This window comes from Callospermophilus lateralis, chromosome 16 (genome assembly GCF_048772815.1).
Source record: "Callospermophilus lateralis isolate mCalLat2 chromosome 16, mCalLat2.hap1, whole genome shotgun sequence".
NCBI lineage: Eukaryota > Metazoa > Chordata > Mammalia > Rodentia > Sciuridae > Callospermophilus > Callospermophilus lateralis.
Genome location: NC_135320.1, coordinates 2,473,431 through 2,480,726, shown reverse-complemented (window position 1 = coordinate 2,480,726; position 7,296 = coordinate 2,473,431). Strand labels below are relative to the sequence as shown.

Below are 7,296 nucleotides of genomic sequence, written 5' to 3'. Positions count from 1 at the left end.
AAATTTATAGGCATTTGGTTCACTTTCAATCACTTCCTCCTTAAGAACACATGCATTCCTCCATGTTTCTTTATGGTTTTTTTCACTAGACTTCTTTCTGAACACATTATTTTCGATTCCATAATCATTTTTTTAAGCAAAACTCACACACTATTCATGATAAACCCTAACCCTAATATTACCATTAGATATATAAATGGTTGGAATGAATGAATGTATATCAATAGAAGATTTCCTATATATTTTCAGATATCAATTCAATCCATTATTTAAAGTTGGAAATAGTTATATAATTTATTCACAATATGGTCTATTCATGCATCATCTCTATATTCATCAACAGAGTGTACAACGATTTGTATGCCCAATACTAATTTATAAGTTTTCAAAATATTGCTCCCCATAATGGTGGAAGAAATACTCATGTCACCTGATCTACATATCGATTTTATCACAGTAATATTCTGGAAACAAAATGCAAAGGTCACACTTATGATTGCACCAAAGCCTTTATGGAAAGTGAGCATAGATTTCTAAAACATCCATGTTCATGTACCTAATGCTCTCCATGTAAATCCTATTGGTGACTACATACTTGTTTCTTCCTAATATTATATATTCAACATCAACCCTGTTGAAAATGTCTAATCCTATCACTCACTTTATACTTTGCCTGATTTCCTAATGTCTCTATTGATATCTGCTTTCCTACATATTTTCGCCAATTCATCATTGTGACTGACTCTTCACATGTGCTGACATTTACATTCACTCTCTAACCGAAACCCTATTGCTAAAGAACTTTTTTTCTCCAACTCATAGACTCACTATTTTTCATAAACCTACTGCCTATCTTCTAATCCTATGGCTAACCCTTTTTGACTGGATGTTCTCTTCTACATTCAATCATCCGAGGTACAGGGTCCTATGCCATATCGATATATCTGAGATCTTGGTGCAGAACATAATTCAAGCTAAGTATCCCAAACTCGGGCTCAATGCCGTTCTGGGATTCAAATCTTTCCTAGATTTCTGTTTTCATACTTATATTTCATGTCTATATTCTTAAAATATCACAGGTTCCCATTATAATTATTCATACAGCAGAATCATTCCTAACCCAAATCGAATGTGCTATTAAACCTAAACATACACTGTTTTCTCAATCTAACTTTACAGAAGAGCAGGGACAGATTTGGTCTCACAATACAGGATGGTAGGGGATCTTCCACCTGCTGAGAACATCAAAGGTCCATGCAGAAATGATCCCTGGAGAAGATGTAGGCATCTATGAAGGACCTGAGAAAGCAAAAGTCATCTTCCATGGCAAACAACCTGGTCAGGATGAAGGGATGTGTCTGAATCAGCCTCTCTCTTCTTAATGTAGAGAAGATGAACCAAACCAGGCCTGTGTGGAGAGCTGTTCCCGGGTGCTAATGGTTGATATACCATTCGAACTTGTGAAAGTGTCACAGGAAGTAGGGGCAGCCTCCATCTCATGGGACCCTTGAAAGCAACTGTTAGAACAAAGTGGTTGCCAAGGCAGTGACTTCATTCAGTTCCTGAAGGAAGTGACCTACCTAACTTCATTGGTGATGGAGCTCTCTGAACTTGGGATCCAAGAAGCCAGGCACCAAGAGCCAGTCCCAGTCCCAGTCCCAGTCCCAGTGGGCTCACTTGTTTGTATTTACCAAGGACAGAGTCAGTCTTTCTTGGTACCTACTGATGTTAGGATGGCCAAATGCCAGGATAGCTCTGAAGAGGGACCTTTCCTGAGATAGCAGTGAGTGACTCACTGCTGGCTTCTGACAACTTCAAAGAGTTGGCCAAGGAGACCATTTCTGAAACAGGACAGTCCATTTTTGGGTAAAATAGTATGGCCCACTAGTCAGAGGACACTTCGGATAGTCACAGACCTAATTGGGTGAAGGAGGTGCCTTTGTTGGTGTGGGTGAGAGTTTGTGGTTTTGTCCCATGTTCTGAGAATAGGTAGGAAAGGCAGTTTGTTTGTTTTGGAGTGGACTGTTTCTAGTAAGTCATTTGAAAAGGAGAGTGTTTCTATGTCTGGGTATCCCACTGTGTCCGTGGTTGTTGACATTAGAAAAGATAATGAGGAGGCCATGCCAGTGACAGCGATGGCGGCGGAGTCGGCGCTCCAAGTTGTGGAGAAGCTGCAGGCACGCCTGACTACAAACCCGGATCCCAAGATGCTATTGAAATATTTGAAGAAACTCCCCACCTTGCCTATTACAGTAGATATCCTTGTGAAACAATGAGGCTGATGAACAGGACTTTGAGAAAAGCAATTCCCGAAAGCACCCTCAGGATGCGGTTCAGAGGGAGGAGGAGATGGAAGGGTACTACCAAGAAAACAGCAAGGCATCAGGCAGCCTATCCTATAGTCCCGAGCACAGACAGAAGAAACACAGAAAACTCTCAGAATGTGAACAACCTCACAAAGTGTCTCTCAGTCATGAGAGGAGAGATGAGAGGAAGAGGTGTCACAGGGTGTCACCTACATACTCATCCGACCCCGAATCTTCTGACAATGGCCATGTTCAGTCCCCTTCATTCTGTGCGAGTCCTCATCAGATGTACACAGACCATTACAGGTCACCAGAGAAGGCCCATGAGTTCATTGTTTCACACCAGAAACCTGGAAAAGGCCACTGTAATGCCTTTCAGGTCAGACTGGGAGTTAGTCAAGAACATCACCTGGGAGAACCCCAGGGAAAGGGGATCTTGAACCAAAACAAGGAACACAGATCTTTCCACAAGAAAAAAAACGCCCTATTGATGCAAAGGGTGATGATAAGGCCTCTGCTTTGGGCAGAGAGAAGCCACACAAGTCCCTCTCAAAAGAGGAGACCCGAAGGCCACTCCAAGGGGATAGTGCCAAGGAGAGACCACCTTCTAGTGCTGCCAAGAAAGAGAAAGAAAGAGAAGGCAACAGCCTCAAAAGAAAGTTTTTACCCTCAGAGGTTGCTTCAGACAAGCACCTTAAAAAGCCAAAGCACAAGGATGCTGCAAAAACCAAATCGGACATAAGCAAGCAACGTGTGGACAGCACAGACATAGGAAGAGGGGCTGGAGACCTGTTGCTTAGAACAAAAGAGAAGGTTTCTAACAATATAAAGGCTGAAGAAGGGAAAGTAAAGACTTCTAATTTGGATGAAAAGTCACTGGACTCACTCCCTAAGGCAGAGGAGGCAGACGTGGAGGATGAATTCGAGCAGCCCACTATGTCATTTGAATCATACCTCAGCTATGACCAGCCCCAGAAGAAAAAGAAGAAGATAGTGAAAACTCCAGCCACGGCACTTGGAGACAAAGGACTTTAAAAAAGTGATTCCAAAAGCACTAGTAAAAACTTAAACTCAGTTCAGAAATCACCCAAGGGGAATGAGAGCAGGTCAGAGAAGTTGCAGCTCACTGGAGCCGACTCAACCAGGCTGAGAAAGGTCCCTACTGATGCACTGCCAGTATTGCCAGACCTCCCCTTACCCACCATCCAGAGCAATTACCATCCACTTTCTTCCCTTGAAGTGATGCCCTCCTTCCAGCCAAAGAGAAAAGCATTCTATTCACCCCAGGAAGAAGAAGAAGCTGGATTCACTGGACACAGAATGAATTCCAAGATGCAGGTGTATTCCGGTTCCAAGTGTGCCTATCTCCCCAAAATGATGACCTTGTACTAGCAGTGCATCCTTGTACTTAAAAACAACATCGATTCCATCTTTGAAGTGGGAAGAGTACCGTTTTCTATTCTTGAACCTGTTTTTGAGAGGTGTACACCTGATCAGCTATATCACATAGAGAAATACAATCACGTATTAATTGAAGACACAGATCAATTATGGAAAGTTCATTGTCACCGAGACTTTAAAGAAGAAAGACCAGAAGAGTATGAGTCCTGGCGGGAGATGTACCTGCGGCTTCAGAATGCCCGAGAGCAGCAGCTACGAGTGATAACAAAGAACATCCAATGTGCAAATGCCAATAAGCCCAAGGACGGGCGAGCAAAGATGACCTTTGTCAACTCTGTGGCCAAGCCACCTAGAGATGTCTGCTGGAGGCAAGAGAAGTTTGGAACAGGAGGAGCAGCTGTCCCTGAGAAAGTCAAGATTAAGCCAGCCCCATATAGCACAGGAAGCAGCCACATTCCTGCCAACAACAACAGCTTGAACCCCAGCTCTGAGCAGGCAGCCTATGATGGCCCCAGCACCAGCAGTGCCCACTTGGTGCCAGTGGTCAGTAGTATTATCTCCTATGATCCTAGGAAACCAGCTGTGAAGAAAATCGCACCAATGATGGCCACGACAATTAAAGCTTTCAAGAACAGATTCTCTCGACGATAAACCAAGCACTTACTTTGGAGATGGAATTTGGGGGGCAAGATTACAGGGACAATGGGCGATAGAGAGTGGGACTTCCAGGGGAGCCCAGAAGCTTACTTTGTGGAGCCTCTTGGCCTTGGAATCCTGCATGGTCACAGGTGCTTCCCTGCACACCTACCTGTGCCCTGCCTGGAGCACACTTCAGAATTCTGAAGACCATGTGAAGCCTCAGTCTCACTGAGGATTTTAAGGTCAATTATACTTTTGTTGTTAATTAGCATCTTTGTAAACTATTAGACATAGTTTTAATTAATAAATATTGCCCCCAGATTGTAAAGAAAAGAAAGAAAAGAGAATGAATAAATAGATGTGTCCTGTCTAGTAAAAAGCTTCCCAGCATTCAACCTGCGCAATTTATGAATGGACTGCGGGTTGCCTTAAGGATGGGCAACACCTACGATCTTCTGAAGTTTCTGTTTTCTTCCTGAATTCTTGTCAATCTCTAAATAGGTGCATGTTTATGTGTCCAAGATATGAACCACCTCCAAGCTCTGTGATATGGCCATGTACTGGATAGCTGAAAGGAATGGCGAGCATTTCAGAAAACTCAGATATCAGTGTCACCAGGAAAGTCTCAGTGGAGAAACCCTGCTTTGGACCTTTTGCTTACTTATTGTTCTGTTGCCCTGAATGTCAGTACGGTCTTGCCTCAGGCAACCACTGTGTGAAGCCTGAAGAAATCAGTTTTCAAATGGAAAATGAATGGGCATCACCTGTGGCTCTTTGCTAAATTGCTTTGGAAAGGTGTGTGTCTGCATCAGACTATTGGCCCTGTGTAAGGCTGTGGCTTACATTCTCAGTACCTGATGGATCTAAAAAAGATGCCATGTGTGCATCCAAAACATAAATGGCAAAAAGATCAGTCACTGTGGATGAACTCTCGCCTTCCTTTGTAAGGTTCCTGAACTCCATCAAGTGAGAATAGGGATTCTTTGGGTCAAATGAGTTCTTGAAACCACTGCAGAGGAGCTTGGGTTTTGTCCTGACTCCAAATCACATAAATAATTTATACCTGACAGTCAGTATGCCTCAAATTGGAGAAGCAGAGCAGTATTAATGGCAAGCCAATTTTATCACTCCTGATTCACAGGAAGGGGGTCAAGGCCACCCCTACTTTAGGCTAATGAGGGGCAAGGGAGCTTATTTTGGACACTTGCTTGGGCTGCTCTCCTCAGGGAAACCACCAGCCAGTGGTTATGATGTGTGTCTATATGGAAGAAGATGAGGGCCATGTGGGAGTGTTTTGGTTTTAATTGCGGTAATTTGTGTGACTTTAGAAAGAGATGACTGGGTCCACCTCGGATGGAACTCAGGTGTGATTCCCCTTAGAGACTGAGTTCTGGAACTGACCTCAGAGAAGTATTGCCATGAATTGTGTTGGGATTTTTGGAGGCCACGCATGAGAATCGCCCATGGAAACTGAGATCTAGGCCCAGGGTGACATTTCACGGAGCCCTAGGAATCTCAGCCAGGATATCACATGATTTTTTTCTGAAAGACTTGGCAGCCATAGTTGAGAGTCAAAACACACATGGACCTCACATTGTAGATCTCAATGTGCCTGGCTTCATGTGACCTTTTGGCCACTCCTTGGGAAGCCTTGCCTGTGAGAGTTCTCCAGAGCTTTCATTGAAATAAGCTTCCTCACCATTAAATGGTTCCTGAATGAATTGAAACCCACAGGGACTCCAACTTCATTCTTCAAAAATGGCTACATAAACACCATTGAATTTTTGAAATTCCCATGACCAGGTGGCACTGGAGAACCTTTGGATGTCCTGTTTCTGATCAGGAGTGTACCAGACAGTGCCATAATTGACTGGATTTCATGAAAATGGTGTATAACGAGATGCCAGTAAGTTGGAGCCTGCTGAGTAGTGGGCCTAGAGCTCTGGTGTGCAGGTGTGTGATAAAACATCTTTGGTGGGGCCATGTGGATCTGCCATTGACTTCCAAATGCCTTGTGGCTGATATTGTTCAGCCAGCAGACCCTTATATGTAAAGGCATCTTGTTATATGGAGAGATTTCAGGGCAATTTTAAGAATCAGGTTGCTATGGTCAAGGGGGCAAGCTATGTGGGATAGAACCCTGGTTGTAACATTCTTATACAGTCCCTGACCCAACACACGTGACAGAACTCCCTCCAGCACTATATCCTAGTTGAACCCCTTGGATTTTGTGAAGCAAATACGAAACTTCCAGTGCAGCAGCAAGAAACTCCACAAAAAGTGGAGGATGACCAAATGGCTTCACAGTCCACTCGGGGAGACACTTATCCCCCAGTGGCAACAGTTTACCTACAAAGAGAGAAATCACCACTGCTGCCTCATGTTCAATGGAAAATAAGAAACGATGTCCTCCAGGTCACATAGATGCAGACCCAGCTTTGATGGTCTCACTAGAAATGAAGCTAAATCTCTGGACAACAACATATATTTTAAGTTTCCAACCTCAGAGGAAGTTTCTCAAGAAGTCTTTAGGCCAACAGAGTTCCATGTTTGTGGAGTGTTTTCCCAGTCACTTACTTTTGGAAACTCCTCTACCACCTCCAAGGTTGTGAACTCCTGAGCATTTTTCATTCCAGATATGTATTCACAGATTTTCTAACTCTTCTCTTCTGATTGTGTCCTACATGGGGCGAAGGTAAAGTCAAAGAATTGTTCTGGATGAGAGTGGGAATACTTTTGTGTAGGACATATTTGCATACACATTGGATTCAATTTCCAATTTTCCATTCAAAATACTGAATCCCTGACACTAAACCATACCCTGCTAGACTCTGACTACTAATTCTAATATGATGCAGAAAAATAACCCAAACAGAATAGAAATACAAGCAGTTCAGAGGAGGCAAGGTGCATAGTTGGACTTGCCTTTTGCATTATATAGGGTAGGAGG

General features: G+C 43.4%; 1 pseudogene; it reads left to right on the top strand.

The window, feature by feature from the left end:
- The first annotated feature begins 2,135 nt into the window (after positions 1-2,135).
- Positions 2,136-4,358, top strand: LOC143390347 (elongin-A pseudogene; annotated as a pseudogene).
- The last annotated feature ends 2,938 nt before the right edge of the window (positions 4,359-7,296 follow it).